The following is a 20,151-nucleotide window of genomic DNA, read 5'->3' as shown; positions in this document are numbered from 1 at the left end:
AATTTAACCCTTTTAGCCTTAGTATCATTTTGGTGAATCAGCGCTGCACCCCCTCCAAGGACAGTATATCCTTCCTCAGGTGCGGTGCCCAGAACTGAACGCAGTACTCTAAATGGGCTCTAACCAGAGCTTTATATAACTGTAACATAACTTCCACCCCTTTGTATCCCTGCCCCCTTAAGATAAAGGCCAACATTTCATTAGCTTTTTAAGTTATTTTTTGTACCTGTCCACTGGTTTTTAGTGATTTCTCTACTTGCACCCCATAATCTCTCAGCTCCTTCACAGTTCCTAGCTTCTCGCCATTTAGAAAGTAGAACCATAGACCCATAGAAAAGATACAGCACAGAAAGGGGCCATTCGGCCCATCGTGTCCGCGCCCGCTCGAAGAACAACCAGGTGCCCATTCTAATCCCACCTTCCAGCACCCGGTCCGTAGCCCTGCAGCCTACAGCACTTTAGGTGCAGGTCCAGGTACTTTTTAAAAGAGTTGAGGGTCCTTGCCTCTACCACCAATTCGGGCAGCGAATTCCATACACCCACCACCCTCTGGGTAAAAAAGTTTTTCCTCATGTCCCCTCTAATCCTTCCGCCAATCAGCTTAAATCTGTGTCCTCTAGTTCTTGAACTCTCCGCTAGGGGAAACAGGTACTTCCTGTCTACTCTATCTAGGCCCCTCATAATTTTGTACACCTCAATCAAGTCTCACCTCAGCCTTCTCTGCTCCAAGGAAAACAACCCCAGCCTATCCAAACTCTCCTTGTAGCTGCAATTTTCAAGCCCTGGCAACATTCTTGTAAATCTTCTCTGCACTCTCTCCAGAGCAATTACATCCTTCCTGTAATGTGGTGACCAGAACTGCGCACAGTACTCCAGCTGTGGCCTTACCAGCGTTTTATACAGTTCCATCATTACATCCCTGCTTTTGTATTCTATACCTCGGCTAATAGGAACTTAGGAACATAGGAACAGGAGTAGGCCATTCAGCCCCTCGTGCCTGCTCCGCCATTTGATAAGATCATGGCTGATCTGTAATCTAACTCCATATATCTGCCTTTGGCCCATATCCCTTAATACCTTTGATTGCCAAAAAGCTATCTATCTCAGATTTAAACTTAGCGATTGAGCTAGTATCAATTGCCGTTTGCGGAAGAGAGTTCCAAACCTCTACCACCCTAATAATGGAGAGCATTCCGTATGCCTTCTTCACAACCTTATCTACCTGTACTGCCACCTTCAGGGACCTGTGCACATGCACTCCAAGGTCTCTCACTTCCTCTACCCCTCAATATATTCCCGTTTACTGCGTATTCCCTTTCACTGCCCTCCCTAAGTGCTTTACCTCACACTTCTCCGGGTTGAACTCCATTTGCCACTTTTCCGCCCACTCCACCAACCCATTGATATCTTCTTGGAGTTTACAGCTATCTTCTTTACTATCAACTACACGGCCAATTTTTGTGTCGTCTGCAATTTTGCCAATCATGCCCCCTACGTTCAAGTCCAAATCATTAATATATCCACAAACAGCAAGGGACCCAACACTGAGCCCTGTGGCACACCACTGGAAATGGATTTCCATTCGCAAAGACATCCATCAACTTTTACCCTTTGTTTCCTGTTAGTGAGCCAATTTTGGATCCATCCCATGGGCTTTTTACCTTTCTGACCAGTCTGCCACATGGGACCTTGTCAGATGCTTTACTAAAATCATGTAGACAACATCCACTGCACTACCCTCATCATTCCTCCTTGTCACTTCCTCAAAGAATTCAATCAGATTTGTAAGGCATGACCTTCCCTGAACAAATCCATGCTGACTAGCTCTGATTAAACCATGCCTTTCCAAGTGACAGTTTATCCTATCTCTCAGTATTGATTCTAATAGTTTTCCCACCACTGAGGTAAGACTGACCGGCCTATAATTGTTCGGCCTTTCCCTCGTACCCTTTTTAAACAATGGTACTATGTTTGCAGTCTTCCAGTCCTCCGGTACCTCCCCTGTATCTAGTGAGGATTGGAAAATGATCCTCAGAGCATCTGCTATTTCCTCCCTGGCTTCCTTCAATAGTCTGGGAAACAATCTATCCGGCTCTGGTGACTTATCAACTTTCAAGGATTCCAGTCCCCCTCGTACTTCCTCTCTCGTTATGTTTACCTTATCCAATATTTCACACCTCTCCTCTTTAACTACTACGTCCGGATCATCCCTTTCCTTTGTGAATACAGAGACAAAATATTCGTTTAAAACCCTACCCACATCCTCTGCTTCTACACACAAGTTACCCTTATCATCCCTGATAGGTCCCACCTTTTCCTTAGCTATCCTCTTGTTCTTAATGTACTGATAAAACATCTTTGGGTTTTCTTTAATCTTACTAGCTAATATTTCTTCATGCCCTCTCTTTGCTTTCCTTATATCCTTTTTTTACGTCTTCCCTGTACTTTCTATACTCCTCTAGGCTTTCTGCAGTATTTAGTTTTCTGTGACAGTCATAAGCTTTCTTTTTCTGCTTTATTTTGCCCCGTATACTTCTAGACAACCAGGGGGCTCTAAGTTTGGCAGTGCCACCCTTTTTCTTTGAGGGGACGTGTCTGCATTGTACCCGTAGAGTTCACTTTTTAGTGCCTCCCACTGGCTTGCCACTGATTTCTCCTCAAGTAGTTGTGTCCAGTCCACTTCTGCCAAATCACCTCTTAGTTTTGTAAAATTTGCCTTCCCCCAATTTAAAACATTTACTCCTGAATTAACTCTGTCCTTTTCCATAATAATGCTAAAACTAACTGAATTGTGGTCACTATCCCCAATATGGTCACCCACTGTCACTTCACCCACTTGCCCATCTTCATTTCCCAGGACTAAATCTGGAATTGCATCCCCTCTTGTTGGGCTTGTCACGTACTGGCTAAAAAGGTTCTCCTGGACACCGATCAAGAATTTTGCGCCCTCTGTGCCCCTCACACTGTTTGAATCCCAGTTGATGTTAGGGTAGTTGAAGTCCCCTACTATTATTGCCCTCTTATTTTTGCACTCAGAAATTTGCCTACATATTTGTTCTTCTATATCCCTTTCGCTATTCGGGAGTCTGTAGTACACTCCTAGTAGTGTGACTGCCCCTTTTTTATTTCTCAGCTCAACCCATATGGCCTTGATTGATGATCCATTTAGCATATCATCCCTTCTCACAACTGTAATTGATTCTTTAACCAGTAATGCTACCCCCCCTCCTTTTTTATCACCCACTCTATCCTGCCTGAAAACTCTATATCCAGGGATATTGAGCTGCCAATTATCCCCCTCTTTAAGCCAGGTTTCTGTTATAGCAATGATATCATGCTGCCATGTGTCTATCTGTGCCCTTAGCTCATCTGCTTTGTTTGTAATGCTCCTTACATTGAAGTATATACCCTTTAACCCCGTCAAATTCCTGTGCTGAACACTCTTTAACCTTTGCTTCTTTTGCCTTTCTGAGTCGCTAACTACGTCACTAAATGCTTTTCTACTTCCCGTTTCCTGGTCTGAATTTGTCCTATCTGTACCTGCCCTTTGGTTCCCATCCCCCTTCCATACTAGTTTAAACCCTCCCCAACAGAACTTGCAAATGCCCCCGCGAGGATATTGGTCCCGGTTCTGCTTGGGTGCAACCCGTCCAGCTTCTACAGGCCCTGCCTTTCCCAGAATCGGTCCCAATGCCTCAGGAATTTAGACCCCCCCCCACCCCAACACCATCTCTCAAGCCACGCATTCATCTGGTCTGTTCTCCTATTTCTGCTCTCGCTTGCATCCTGAGATTACTACCTTAGAGGTCCTTCTTTTTAATTTATTTCCTAACTCCCTATATTCTGCTTTCACGACCTCATCCCTTTTTTTACCGATGTCGTTGTTACCGATATGGACCATGACCTCTGGCTGTTCACCCTCCCCCTTCAGAATGTCCTGCAGCCGCTCCGTGACATCCTTGACCTTAGCACCAGGGAGGCAACAAACCATCCTAGAGTCACATCCGCGGACGCAGGAACGCCTATCTTTTCCCCTTACGATAGAATCCGCTATCACTATTGCTCTCCCATTCTTTTTCCTCCCCTCCTGTGCAGCTGAGACACTCGTGGTGCCACGGTCTTGGCTCTTGCTGCATTCCCCTGATAAGCTGTCTCCCCCAACAATATCGAAAGCGGGATATCTGTTTGAGAGGGAGATGGCCCCACGGGACTCCTGCTCTACCTGCCTAGTCCTTTTACTCTGCCTGGTGGTCACCCATTTCCTTTCTGCCTGCGTAATCTTTACCTGCGGTATGACTACCTCACTGAACGTGCTATCGACGATAATCTCAGCATCGCGGATGCTCCACAGTGAATCCACCCGCAGCTCCAGCTCTGAAACGCGGTTAGCCAGTAACTGCAGTACTCTGATCAATCTTTATTAGTTATAAAATGGATGACCTCACACTTCCCCGCATTAAACACCATCTGCCACAGTTTTACCCACTCACTTAAACAACTACCTGCAATGGCTGGCGTTTAACAAACAAGTATCAAAAATGATATTCAACAGATTAACAGCAGTAATTCTGTATTCAGGTGATATTAGGATATTAATGTTTGATAGGAACCAATACTCAGATGCATATTAATTGCCTTTGGCCTGCCAGACCAAAACAGCCCTAACCAAAGTAACGAATGACATCCTCTGTGATTGTGACCATGATGCTTTATCCTTCCTCGACCTCTCAGCGGCCTTTGACACAATCGATCATGCCATCCTCGTCCAACACCTATCCCCCAATGTCTTGCTCAGTGGGACTGCCCTCGCTTTGTTCTAATCTTCCCTATCTGATAGTAGCCAAAGCATACTTAACCAATGGCTTCTCTTCCAGTCCCCACACCATTACCTCTAGAGTCCCCCAGGATCTGTCTTTGGCCCCTTCCTCTTCCTTACGTACATACTGCTCTTTAGCAACATCATTCGCAGATGATGATATGTAGAGTAAGACAGTGTTGTGGATATGTTATTGGATAGTAATCCAGAGGCCTGGACTAATAACACACAGAACGTAAGCTCAACTCCCATCATAGCAGTTTGAGAATTTGAGTTTAGTTTAAAAAATTCTGGAAATAAAAAGCTGGCATCAGTAAAAGTGACCATGAAGCTGCCAGATTGTTGTAAAAACCCAACTGGAAGGAAATCTGCTGTCCTTACCTGGTCTGGCCTATATATGATTCCAGTGCGGTTGACTCTTAACTGCTCTCTGAAGTGGCCTAGCAAGCCATTCAAACTGTCTCCATATTACAAAAAGGATATAGAAGCACTGAAGAGAGTGCAAAAAAGGTTTACAAGGATGATACCAGAACTGAGAGGTTAAAACTATTGGGTAAGACTGAACAGACTGGGCCTCTTCTCTAGAAAAGAGAAGGTTGAGGAGTGGCCTAATAGAGGTCTTTAAAATTATGAAGGGGTTGACAGGATAGACGTAGAGAAGATATTTCCACTTGTGGGGGAATCCAAAATTAAGGGTCATAAATATAAGATAGTCACTAATAAATCCAATAAGGAATTCAGGAGAAACTTCTTTACTTAGAGAGTGGTTAGAATGTGGAACTCGCTACCACTTGGAGTAGTTGCCTTTAAGGAGAAGCTAGATAAACACATGAGGGAGAAAGGAATAGAAGGATATGTTGATAGGGTTAGATAAAGTAGGGTGGGAGGAGTTTCGTGTGGAGCATAAACACCGGCTTAGACCAGTTGGGCCGAATGGCCTGTGTAAGAATGGACAGATTAAGGAAGATTCGAGCAAGAGCCCATGAAGATAAGGTGTACATATAACTTTAGTTATGTTGCCTGGCAATGAAACAGTTGAAACTAAAATGCTGAAATAGCCTGTGCTTAGCTTAGCTGCTATAGTCCTAGATAATGTATTTAAAATAATTTAGTATGAATGCTTAGTTGAGATAAGCTTTTCATGGTCGACCAGCCTTATCTTAGTCACTGTAGCTCTTGACAGTGTCCTGTCTCTTAAAAAATTTAGCCTGTTGAGACAAGCTGCTCTTGGCTGATCGGCCTTGTCCCCCTCCAGTCTGAACTCATCAAGCTGACAATAACCAATCAACCTCATCTTCCCTGACCTTGTTCTGTTAGAAAAATAACGTCACATTTCAAGGCTCCATGTGCACGGGTTAGGCTGGTACTGATTACAAGACAAGTACAGGTGATTTTAAGAGGTCAGTAGTAGAGGTAAAGCTTTAGAAGAGAAGAGAACACTGGTCAGATTACAACTCTACTCAAGAAGGGAATGGGGTAATATCGTTCTGTTCTGATAACTATCGCTTGAACATTGTAATTGTCTTCATTTGTGCTTGGTTTGATCACCTCAATAAGGAATCTCGTCACCACCCATAAGGTGCCAGGGTCTGTTTCTGTGCTGTAAATTCTATATAATTCTCAGGGCAACCAGCGATGCCCATATCCTAAGAATGAATTTTAAAAAACCTTGGGGTCAGCTTCCACATGTAGGCTGATAGCACCCAGCTCTACCTCTCCAGCACTTTTCTCAACCCTTCCACAGTCTCTGTGTTGTCAGACTGCTTGACCGACATCCAGTCTTGAACGAGCCACAAGTTCCTCCAGTTAAACTATGTGAGTGAAGTCATTGTTTTCAGCCCCTAACCACAAACTCCCTACCCTTCCACCAATTCCATCCACCCCTCCCCGCCTCTGTCTTAGGCCCAATCAAACTGTTGGCAACCTTGATGTCCGATTCAAGCCCAAATGAGCTTCCATCCACATGTCTTTCCCATCACAAAGACCATATACTTCAACCGTCATTACATCACCCGTTTCTGCCTCTACCTCAGCTCATTTTCCACTGAAACCCTCAGCCATGCTTTTGTCATCTGACTGTTCCAATGCTCTCTTGATCGGACTCCCATACTTCACCTTCCATTAACTTCAGCATCCAAAATTCTTAGAACATAAGAACATAAGAAATAGGAGCAGGAGTAGGCCAATCGGCCCCTCGAGCCTGCTCCGCCATTCAATAAGATCATGGCTGATCTGATCCTAACCTCAAATTTAAATTCATGTCCAATTTCCTGCCCGCTCCCCGTAACCCCTAATTCCCTTTACTTCTAGGAAACTGTCTATTTCTGTTTTAAATTTATTTAATGATGTAGCTTCCACAGCTTCCTGGGGCAGCAAATTCCACAGACCAACTACCCTCTGAGTGAAGAAGTTTCTCCTCATCTCAGTTTTGAAAGAGCAGCCCCTTATTCCAAGATTATGCCCCCTAGTTCTAGTTTCACCCATCCTTGGGAACATCCTTACCGCATCCACCCGATCAAGCCCCTTCACAATCTTATATGTTTCAATAAGATCGCCTCTCATTCTTCTGAACTCCAATGAGTAGAGTGCCAATCTACTCAACCTCTCCTCATATGTCCACCCCCTCATCCCCGGGATTAACCGAGTGAACCTTCTTTGTACTGCCTCGAGAGCAAGTATGTCTTTTCTTAAGTATGGACACCAAAACTGTATGCAGTATTCCAGGTGCGGTCTCACCAATACCTTATATAACTGCAGCAATACCTCCCTGTTTTTATATTCTATCCCCCTAGCAATAAAAGCCAACATTCCGTTGGCCTTCTTGATCACCTGCTGCACCTGCAAACTAACTTTTTGATTTTCTTGCACTAGGACCCCCAGATCCCTTTGTACTGCAGTACTTTCCAGTTTCTCGCCATTAAGATAATAACTTGCTCTCCGATTTTTCCTGCCAAAGTGCATAACCTCACATTTTCCAATATTGTATTGCATCTGCCAAATCTCCGCCCACTCACCCAGCCTGTCTATATCCCCTTGTAGGTTTCTTATGTCCTCCTCACTCTACACTTTCCCTCCCATCTTTGTATCATCTGCAAACTTTGATATGTTACACTCGGTCCCCTCCTCCAAATCGTTAATATAGATTGTAAAGAGTTGGGGACCCAGCACCGACCCCTGCGGAACACCACTGGCTACAGGTTGCCAGTCCGAGAATGTACCATTTATCCCAACTCTCTGCTTCCTGTTAGATAACCAATCCTCCACCCATGCCAGAATATTACCCCCAATCCAGTGATTCTTTATCTTGAGCAATAATCTTTTATGTGGCACCTTGTCGAATGCCTTCTGGAAGTCCAAATACACTACGTCCACTGGTTCCCCTTTATCCACCCTGTACGTTATATCCTCAAAGAACTCAAGCAAATTTGTCAGACATGACTTCCCCTTCGTAAAGCCATGCTGACTTTGTCCTATTAAGTTATGTTTATCCAAATGTTCCGCTACTGTCTCCTTAATAATAGACTCCAAAATTTTACCCACCACAGATGTTAGGCTAACTGGTCTATAATTTCCAGCCTTCTGCCTACTACCCTTTTTAAATAAGGGTGTTACATTAGCAGTTTTCCAATCTGCCGGGACCTTTGCCGAGTCCAGAGAATTTTGGAAAATTATTACCAAAGCATCCACAATCCCTACTGCCACTTCCCTCAAGACCCTAGGATGTAAGCCATCAGGTCCAGGGGATTTATCCGCCTTGAGTCCCATTAATTTACTGAGTACCAATTCCTTAGTGATTTTAATCGTATTTAGCTCCTCCCCCCCAGAGCCCCCTGTTTGTCCAGTGTTGGGATATTCTTAGTATCCTCTACCGTAAAGACTGAAACAAAATATTTGTTCAGCATTTTTGCCATCTCCATGTTTCCCACCATTAATTTCCCGGTCTCATCCTGTAAAGGACCTACGTTTGCCTTAGCCACCCTTTTTCTTTTTATATAACTGTAGAAACTCTTGCTATCTGTTTTTATATTTTTTGCTAATTTATTTTCATAATCTATCTTCCCTTTCTTAATCAATCCTTTCGTTACTTTTTGCTGTCTTTTGAAGACTTCCCAATCTTCTATCCTCCCACTAAGCTTGGCTACCTTATATGTCCTTGTTTTTAGTCGGATACTATCCTTAATTTCTTTACTTAGCCACGGATGGCTGTCATTTCTTTTACACCCTTTTTTCCTTAGTGGAATATATATTTTTTGAAAGTTGTAAAATAACTCCTTAAATGAACACCACTGTTCATGTACCGTCTTATCCTTTAAACTATTTTCCCAGTCCACTTTAATCAGTTTCGCTCTCATACCATCATAGTCTCCTTTATTCAAGCTCAGTACGCTTGTTTGAGAACCAACCTTCTCACCCTCTAATTGGATATGGAATGTAACCATGTTATGGTCACTCATTCCAAGGGGATCCTTAACTAGGACATTATTAAATAATCCTGGCTCATTACACAGGACCAGGTCCAAGATTGCTTGCCCCTTTGTAGGTTCAGTTACATACTGCTCAAGAAATCCATCCCTAATACACTCAATAAACTCTTCCTCAAGGCTACCCTGCCCAATTTGATTTGTCCAGTTAATATGATAGTTAAAATCCCCCATAATTATAGCTGTTCCCTTATTACATGCCCCGACTATTTCCTGATTAATACTTCTTCCAGCAGAGTTGCAACTATTAGGAGGCCTATATACTACGCCCACGAGTGTTTTTTGCCCCTTATTATTCCTTATCTCTACCCAAACTGTTTCATTATCCTGATCCTTTGTCCCAATATCTTTTCTCTGTATTACAGTGATTCCTTCCCTTATTAACATAGCCACCCCACCTCCCCTTCCTTCCTGCCTGTCCTTCCTGATTGTTAAATACCCTGGCATATTTAATTCCCAGTCGTTGTCACCCTGCAGCCATGTTTCTGTAATGGCCACAAGATCATACCCATATGTCGTTATTTGTGCTGTTAACTCGTCCATTTTGTTACGAATGCTACGTGCATTCAGATAAAGAACTTTCAAATATGTTTTGTGACACTTAGTTCCTGCTTTTTCCTTTTTTAACACTTTACCTTTTACTCCATACCTTCTGTCCCTCCCTGACACGCTTTCCTCTGTCTCCCTGCTCAGGTTCCCAACCCCCTGCCACAGCTTTGATGCTGGGTTAATCGCCTTACGCCTTCTAGTTTTCATTTTATCTGTCGTGCCTAAAGTGCCTAAAGTACACTTTCCGCTGCTCTATGCTTTTCCCTTTCACTTGTTCTTGAACAACTGTTTGTACTATTTGTATTGTAGATTTCCCCTGGGTCTTCCCCTCTCTTGCTGCTCTCAACTTTATTCCCTTCTGACTCCCCGCTCAGGTTCCCATCCCCCTGCCACTCTAGTTGAAACCTTCCCCAACAGCACTAGCAAACACCCCCGCGAGGACATTTGTCCCGGTCCTGCTCGGGTTTCCCACCTTCCCCAGAACCGGTCCCAATGTCCCAGGAATCTAAATCCCTCCCTCCTACACCATCCCTGCAGCCACGCATTCATCCTGTCTATTCTCCTGTTCCTATACTCACTAGCACGTGGCACCGGTAGTAATCCTGAGATCACTACCTTTGAAGTCCTGCTTTTTAATTTATCTCCTAACTCCTTAAATTCACCTTGCAGGACCTCATCCCTTTTTTTACCTATGTCGTTGGTACCAATATGGACCACGACTACTGGCTGTTCACCCTCCCCCTCCAGAATGCCCTGCAGCCGCTCCGTGACATCCTTGACCCTAGCACCAGGGAGGCAACATACCATCCTGGAGTCACGTTTGCGGCCGCAGAAACGCCTATCTGTTCCCCTTACAATTGAATCCCCTATCACTATAGCCCTGCCACTCTTCTTCCTCCCCTCCTGTGCAGCAGAGCCACCCGTGGTGCCCCGAACCTGGCTCTTGCTGCTTTCCCCTGATAAGCCATCTCCCCCAACAGCATCCAAAGCAGAATATCTGTTTGAGAGGGAGATGGCCCCAGGGGACTCCTGCTCTACCTGCCTAGTCCTTCTACTCTGCCTCGCGGTCACCCATTTCCTTTCTGCCTGCGTATTCTTTACCTGCGGTGTGACCACCTCACTGAACGTGCTATCCACGATAGTCTCAGCATCGTGGATGCTCCACAGTGAATCCACCCGCAGCTCCAGCTCCGAAAGACGGTTTGCCAGTAGCTGCAGCTGGACACACTTCCTGCACACATGGTCGCCAGGGACACTGGTAGTGTCCATGACTTCCCACATAGTGCAGGAGGAGCATATCACGGGTGCGAGCTGTGCTGCCATGACTTGCCTTAGACTCTTAGACTCTCTTCCCGCTCTAGGTCTCCCCTTTTATACTCTGCTCACCTCTCGGACTTTCCTGCCTCACCTGTGATGTCGCACAGTAGTTGTCTCTTGTTGCAGGTCTGCTGCTGCTTTTATTCCACAATCTCAGTCTTCTACTCTCAGGTCCACTGCCGCTCTGCGGGAAAAGTTCGGAAAAGCAAGGCAAAGCAGCACCTCCTTCCCCCACTTCACCGAACTCCCACACTTACCAAACTCTCAGCAGCACACTGTGTATCCGCACACCGTGCAGTTCGCACTGACAGGCCCCTGTATTTCTACAGTTGAGACCATATCTTATCCTGCATCAAGGCCCACTTGCCCATCACCTGTGTCCTTGGTTCCCAGTTCCCCCGATGCCTCAAATTTAAAAATTCTCACCTTGTGTTTAAATCGTTGAAGAAATGCAAGTTGTTGTTATAGTAATATATATTCCTGTAATTTGCAAGAACAGACAATCAAAACTAATATCTATCTTGTGTGCACTGTGGCCAGCAATATAGAATCTAAATTGATAATCTAATACATTTATTCCTTTGTTATTCGATGCTGAATTATTAGGACTACATTTTCTGCCAGATGAATACGAGTAGGTAGAAATCTAACCCGGAACAATATACACATAAAAACAACACAGCAATAAGAGATTGCAGGACAGTTGTGAAACTAGGGAAGAGAGCAATCATTGAACAAGATACTGGGGTTAGAGTAATCAAATTGGAATAGTAGCAAAGGATCAAATGCATCTGAGAATCTGCAAAATTATAGAAGCAATTATGGAAAAAGCTACTGAGTTGTTTGAACAATATACTGGATAAAGATCTCTGCAGATATAGAACACTCAACAAACTGCTTTGATGAATTTTGTAATAAAAACAGAAAATGCTGGAAATACTCAGCAAGTCAGGCAGCATCTGTGGAGAGAGAAACAGTTAACGTTTCAGATTGAAGGCCTTTCGTCAGAACTTAAAGATTTAACAGTTTTTAAGCAAGTACAGAGCCAGGCAAGGGGGGCGATGGGGAGGAGAGGAAAGAACAAAAGGGAAGGTCTCTGATAGGGTGGAGTGATTAAATGACAAAAGGGGTGATGATGCAAGGCAAGGAGGGTGGTAATGGGACAAGTAAAGAAACAAAAGATGGGACTAGAGGAGCTGTAAATGGCAACAGCAGAACCATTACCAGCACCTGCTGTCTGAAAAAATGGGAGCAGTGGTTATGATCTGAAGTTATTGAAATCAGTGTTGAGTCTGGAAGGTTGTAAAGTCCCTAAATGAAAGATGAGGTGCTGTTCCTCGATCGTCCATTGAGCTTCATTGGAACAGTGGAACATAGGAGGCTGAGGACAGAGAGGTCAGAGCAGGAGTGGGACAGAAAATTAAAATGACAAGCGACCGGAAGGTCAGGGTCATGCTTGCGGATTGAACAGAGGTGTTCAGCAAAGCGATCACCCAATCTAGGGCGTTTGGTCTCCCCAATGTAGAGGAGACCGCATCGTGACTTGTGAATACAGTATACCAAATTGATAGAAGGATAGAAGTACAAGTAAATTGCTGTTTCACCTGAAAGGAATGTTTGGGGCCCTGGATAGTGGGAAGGGAGGAGGTGAAAGGCCAGGTGTTGCATCACCTGCGCTCGCACGGGAAGGTGCTGTGGGAAGGGGAGTGGGTGTTGAGGGTGATGGAGGAGTGGACCAGGGTGTCGCGGAGGGAGCGGTCCCTTCGCAATGCTGAAAGTGGAGGGGAGGGGACGATGTGTTTAATGGTGGCATCGCGCTGGATGTGGCGGTAATGGTGGAGCATGATTCGTTGAATATGGAGGCTGGTGGGGTGGAAGGTGAGGATAAGGGGGACCCTATCGTGGTTCTGGGAGGGAGGGGAAGGGGTGAAGGCAGAAGTGCGGGAAATTGGACGGACACGGTCGAGGGCCCTGTCAACTACAGTGGAGGGAAATCCTCGGTTGAGGAAAAAGGAAGACATATTGGAAGTCCTGGTGTGGAAGGTGACATTGTCAGAACAGTTGCGATGGAGACGGAGAAACTGGGAGAATGGAATAGAATCCTTACAGGAAATGGGGTAGGAGGAAGTGTAATCAAGGTAGCTGTGGGAGTTGGTGGGCTTATAGTCGATATTGGTTGACAGCCTATCCCCAGAAATGGAGTTAGAGAAGTCGAGGAAGGGAAGGGTGGAGTCGGAGATGGACCATGTGAACGTGAGGGAAGGGTGGAAATTGGAAGCAAAGTTGATGAAATTTTCAGTTCTGGGCGAGAGCAGGAAACAGCACCGATACAGTCATCAATGTACTGTAAAAAGAGTTGAGGGAGGGGACCTGAGTAGGACTGGAACAAAGAGTGTTCCACGTATCCCACAAAGAGGCAGGCAAAGCTAGGACCCATACCCATACTAGAGAAAGTGTAAAATGAATTTTGTGTTTTGTACTTTATATTTCAAATCATTTAGTATTGTGTGCTGTTCAAATATGCATTACCTGCTTTGTTTTTTGAGTATACATTTTATGTGTGTAAATGTGTAAATTATGCAGTTCAGGAGAGAAGCAATTCAATTTTTAAAGTCTTCCAATTTCTGTGTTTGTTTTTACTGCTCCCTGAAGTGGAGGCAATGATGGGGCAGTACATAAAACGTCTCAGGCTTTTTTTGCTTCTTGATTTCAAAATTCTTGATTCACAAATTCAGGATATACAGATTTAACACTAATTTCATAGAATCATAGAATCATAGAAGTTACAACATGGAAACAGGCCCTTCGGCCCAACATGTCCATGTCGCCCAGTTTATACCACTAAGCTAGTCCCAATTGCCTGCACTTGGCCCATATCCCTCGATACCCATCTTCCCCATGTAACTGTCCAAATGCTTTTTAAAAGACAAAATTGTACCCGCCTCGACTACTGCCTCTGGCAGCTCGTTCCAGACACTCACCACCCTTTGAGTGAAAAAATTGCCCCTCTGGATCCTTTTGTATCTCTCCCCTCTCACCTTAAATCTGTGCCCCCTCGTTATAGACTCCCCTACCTTTGGGAAAAGATTTTGACTATCGACCTTATCTATGCCCCTCATTATTTTATAGACTTCTATAAGATCACCCCTTAACCTCCTACTCTCCAGGGAAAAAAGTCCCAGTCTGTCTAACCTCTCCCTGTAAGTCAAACCATCAAGTCCCGGTAGCATCCTAGTAAATCTTTTCTGCACTCTTTCTAGTTTAATAATATCCTTTCTATAATAGGGTGACCAGAACTGTACACAGTACTCCAAGTGTGGCCTCACCAATGCCCTGTACAACTTCAACAAGACATCCCAACTCCTGCATTCAATGTTCTGACCAATGAAACCAAGCATGCTGAATGCCTTCTTCACCACCCTATCCACCTGTGACTCCACTTTCAAGGAGCTATGAATCTGTACTCCTAGATCTCTTTGTTCTATAACTCTCCCCAACGCCCTACCATTAACGGAGTAGGTCCTGGCCCGATTCGATCTACCAAAATGCATCACCTCACATTTATCTAAATTAAACTCCATCTGCCATTCATCGGCCCACTGGCCCAATTTATCAAGATCCCGTTGCAATCCTAGATAACCTTCTTCACTGTCCACAATGCCACCAATCTTGGTGTCATCTGCAAACTTACTAACCATGCCTCCTAAATTCTCATCCAAATCATTAATATAAATAACAAATAACAGCGGACCCAGCACCGATCCCTGAGGCACACCGCTGGACACAGGCATCCAGTTTGAAAAACAACCCTCGACAACCACCCTCTGTCTTCTGTCGTCAAGCCAATTTTGTATCCAATTGGCTACCTCACCTTGGATCCCATGAGATTTAACCTTATGTAACAACCTACCATGCGGTACCTTGTCAAATGCTTTGCTGAAGTCCATGTAGACCACGTCTACTGCACAGCCCTCATCTATCTTCTTGGTTACCCCTTCAAAAAACTCAATCAAATTCGTGAGACATGATTTTCCTCTCACAAAACCATGCTGACTGTTCCTAATTAGTCCCTGCCTCTCCAAATGCCTGTAGATCCTGTCCCTCAGAATACCCTCTAACAACTTACCCACTACAGATGTCAGGCTCACTGGTCTGTAGTTCCCAGGCTTTTCCCTGCCGCCCTTCTTAAACAAAGGCACAACATTTGCTACCCTCCAATCTTCAGGCACCTCACCTGTAGCGGTGGATGATTCAAATATCTCTGCTAGGGGACCCGCAATTTCCTCCCTAACCTCCCTTAACGTCCTGGGATACATTTCATCAGGTCCCGGAGATTTATCTACCTTGATGCGCGTTAAGACTTCCAGCACCTCCCTCTCTGTAATATGTACACTCCTCAAGACATCACTATTTATTTCCCCAAGTTCCCTAACATCCATGCCTTTCTCAACCGTAAATACCGATGTGAAATATTCATTCAGGATCTCACCCATATCTTGTGGTTCCGCACATAGATGACCTTGTTGATCCTTAAGAGGCCCTACTCTCTCCCTAGTTACCCTTTTGCCATTTATGTATTTGTAGAAGCTCTTTGGATTCACCTTTGCCTGATCTGCCAAAGCAATCTCATATCCCCTTTTTGCCCTCCTGATTTCTCTCTTAACTCTACTCCGGCAATCTCTATACTCTTCAAGGGATCCACTTGATCCCAGCTGCCTATGCATGTCATATGCCTCCTTCTTCTTTTTGACGAGTGCCTCAATCTCCCGAGTCATCCAAGGTTCCCTACTTCTACCAGCCTTGCCCTTCACTTTATAAGGAATGTGCTTACCCTGAACCCTGGTTAACACACTTTTGAAAGCCTCCCACTTACCAGACGTCCCTTTGCCTGCCAACAGACTCTCCCAATCAACTTCTGAAAGTTCCTGTCTAATACCATCAAAATTGGCCTTTCCCCAATTTAGAATTTTAACTTTTGGGCCAGACCTATCCTTCTCCATAGCTATCTTAAAACCAATGGAATTATGATCACTGGTCCCAAAGTGATCCCTCACTAACACTTCTGTCACCTGCCCTTCCTTATTTCCCAAGAGGAGGTCAAGTTTTGCCCCCTCTCTAGTCGGGCCATCCACATACTGAATGAGAAATTCCTCCTGAATACACTCAACAAATTTCTCTCCATCCAAGCCCCTAATGCTATGGCTGTCCCAGTCAATGTTGGGAAAGTTAAAGTCCCCTACTATTACCACCCTATTTTTCTTGCAGCTGTCTGTAATCTCCTTACATATTTGCTCCTCAATTTCCCGTTGACTATTTGGGGGTCTGTAGTACAATCCTATCAAAGTGATCTCTCCCTTCTTATTTTTCAGTTCTACCCATATGGACTCAGTGGGCGAACCCTCGGATATATCCCCTCTCACTACTGCCGTGATGTTCTCCCTAATCAAGAACGCAACTCCCCCTCCTCTCTTACCTCCTGCTCTGTCTTTCCTATAGCATCTGTACCCTGGAACATTGAGCTGCCAGTCCTGCCCCTCCCTTAGCCATGTTTCAGTAATAGCTATAACATCCCAGTCCCATGTACCCATCCATGCCCTGAGTTCATCTGCCTTGCCCATCAGACTTCTTGCATTGAAATAAATGCAGTTTAATCTCGACTTCCCTTGGTCTTTGCCCTGCTTTCTCAGACCATCTGTCCGGTCATGTTCTGTACACTCTCCCTTACTGCGTTTTGTTTCTGTCACCACTTTATTTCCCACTGACTTCCTGCATCGGTTCCCATCCCCCTGCCACATTAGTTTAAACCCTCCTCAACAGCACTGGCAAACACTCCCCCTAGGACATTGGTTCCAGTCCTGCCCAGATGCAGACCGTCCAATTTGTACTGGTCCCACCTCCCCCAGAACCGGTTCCAATGGCCCAGGAATTTGAATCCCTCCAGCTTGCACCATCTCTCAAGCCACGTATTCATCTTAGCTATCCTGTCATTCCTACTCTGACTAACCCGTGGCACTGGTAGCAATCCTGAGATTACTACCTTTGAGGTCCGACTCTTTAGTTTAACTCCTAACTCACTAAATTCAGCTTGTAGGACCTCATCCTGTTTTTTTACCTATATCGTTGGTGCCTATATGCACCACGACAACTGGCTGTTCACCCTCCCCCTCCAGAATGTCCTGCAGCCGCTCCGAGACATCCTTGACCCTTGCACCAGGGAGGCAACATACCATCCTGGAGTCTCGGTTGCGTCCGCAGAAACGCCTGTCTATTCCCCTTACAATCGAGTCCCCTATCACTATCGCTCTGCCACTCTTTTTCCTGCCCTCCTGTGCAGCAGAGCCAGCCACGGTGCCATGAACCTGGCCACTGCCACCTTCCCCTGGTGAGCCATCTCCCCCAACAGTATCCAAAACGGTATACCTGTTTTGGAGGGAGATGACCGCAGGGGACCCCTGCACTGCCTTCCTACTCTTCCTCTGTCTGTTGGTCACCCATTCACTATCTCCCTCAGTAATTTTTATCTGCGGTGTGACCAACTCACTGAACGTGCTATCCACGACTTTCTCAGCATCGCGGATGCTCCAAAGTGAATCCATCCGCAGCTCCAGAGCCGTCAAGCGGTCAAACAATAGCTGCAGCTGGACACACTTCCCGCAGGTGAAGGAATCAGGGATACAGGAAGGAGCCCTGAATTCCCACATCCCACAAGAGGAACATGACACGGCGCTGGGATCTCCTGCCATGACTTAACCCTTAAATTAGCTTAAGAACAACTACAATGTCAAGAGAAAAAAAAAGGAAAGAAAAACTACTTACCACTCCCTTTAAGGAGTTTACTCCTTTAAATTGTTCTCAATTTAGAGAATGTTAACTACACTAGACCTTGATTCACTAAAAAATAAACGCTACTTCCTATAAGACCTGCAGACCTTCCCTTTCCTTTTACTTCAGTTACTGTAGATAAGTAGAAATACTCACCTGAACCTACTCACCAATCAGGTGCCTCCCCTGATCTGATTCCTGACGTCACTTCGAACTCGGTCGCAGCTCCGCTCGGCTCGGCTCCTCTCAGCTGTTCTCAGCGCTCTGAAATCCCGCCTTTTATCGGACGCTCCCTCCGCTCGGCTCGGCTCCTCTCAGCTGTTCTCAGCGCTCTGAAATCCCGCCTTTTATCGGACGCTCCCTCCGCTCCGCTCGGCTCCTCTCAGCTGTTCTCAGCGCTCTGAAATCCCGCCTTTTATCGGACGCTCCCTCCGCTCGGCTCGGCTCCTCTCAGCTGTTCTCAGCGCTCTGAAATCCCGCCTTTTATCGGACGCTCCCTCCGCTCGGCTCGGCTCCTCTCAGCGCTCTGAAATCCCGCCTTTTATCGGACGCTCCCTCCGCTCGGCTCGGCTCCTCTCAGCTGTTCTCAGCTGTTGGTTTGACACTGTATTTGGAAAATTTGATTTAACAACTAAATTTTGCACAAACTTTGTTAATGGAGGCTTCTAAGAGTATGGTTTGAGATCAGCTAAATGATTAAAAATAACAATGCAACTTAACAAAGCCATAAAAAGTGCAAAGTACTGGGGTCCATTTCTTAATGCTAAAGGGATCAAGGGATATGGGGAAAAAGCGGGAACAGGGTACTGAGTTAGACGATCAGCCAAGATCATTTTGAATGGCGGAGCAGGCCCGAAGAGCCGAATGGCCTACTCTTGCTCCTATTTTCTATGTTTCTATGTTTCTAGAGGAATAGAATTCAAAAGCAGAGAAGTTATAGAATCATAGAATCATTGAAAGGTTACAGCACAAAAGGAGGCCAATCGGCCCATCGAGTCCGAGAATCCAGCTAGTCCCACTCCTCCACCCTATTCCCGTAGCCCTGCAAATTTTTCCTTTCAAGTGCTTATCCTGTTCCCTTTTGAAGGCCATGATTGAATCTGTCTGCACCATCCCCTTGGGCAGTGCATTCCAGATCATAACCACTCGCTGTGTAAAAAAGCTTTTCCTCATGTCACCTTTGGTTCTTTCGCCAATCACCTTAAATCTATGTCCTCTGGTTCTTGACCCTTCCGCCAATGGGAACAGTTTCTCTCTATCTACTCTGTCTAGACCCTTCATCATTTTGAATACCTCTATCAAATCTCCTCGCAACCCCGTCTCTGTTCCAAGGAGAACAACCCCAGCTTCTCCAGTCTATCCACGTAACTGAAGTCCCTCATCCCTGGAATCATTCTAGTAAATCTCTTCTGCACCCTCTCTAAGGCCTTCGCATCTTTCCTAAAGTGCAGTGGCCAGAACTGGACACAATACTCCAGTTGTGGCCGAAGCAGTGTTTTATAAAGGTTCATGACGACTTCCATGGGAGTGATTTTAACCCCCAAGAACGGGTGGGTTGGGGGCGGGTGTGAGTTGAAAATAGTTGTTTTTTGGATCGCGACCGCAACCCGGCTTTATTTCCGGGTTTAATGTAGGCGCGTAAAAGTACAGGCTTCCCACTGGGAATGCAAAGTCCGAAAGTGACCCAAAAAAAAACTATTTTCAACTCCCACTCGCCCCCGACCCACCCGTTCTTGGGGGTTAAAATCATGCCCCATACTTTTGTACTCTATGCCTCTATTTATAAAGCCCAGAAACCAATATGCTTTTTTAACTGCTTTCTCATTCTGCCCTACCATCTTCAACGATTTGTGCACATATACCCCCAGGTCTCTCTGTACTTGCACCCCCTTTTAGAATTGTGCCCTCTTGTTTATATTGCCTCTCCTCGTTCTTCCTACCGAAATGTATCACATCACATTTTTCTGCGTTAAATTTCATCTGCCACGTGTCCGCCCATTCCACCAGCCTGTCTATCACTATCCTCCTCACTGTTTATTACCCTTCCAAGTTTTGTGTCATCTGCAAATTTTGAAATTGTGCCCTGTACACCCAAATCATTAATATATATCAAGAAAAGCAGTGGTCTCAGCACCGACCCCTGGGGAACACCACTGTACACCTCCC

Source organism: Heptranchias perlo, chromosome 4 (genome assembly GCF_035084215.1).
Source record: "Heptranchias perlo isolate sHepPer1 chromosome 4, sHepPer1.hap1, whole genome shotgun sequence".
Classification (NCBI taxonomy): Eukaryota; Metazoa; Chordata; class Chondrichthyes; order Hexanchiformes; family Hexanchidae; genus Heptranchias; species Heptranchias perlo.
Note: the sequence above shows the minus strand (reverse complement) of the source record.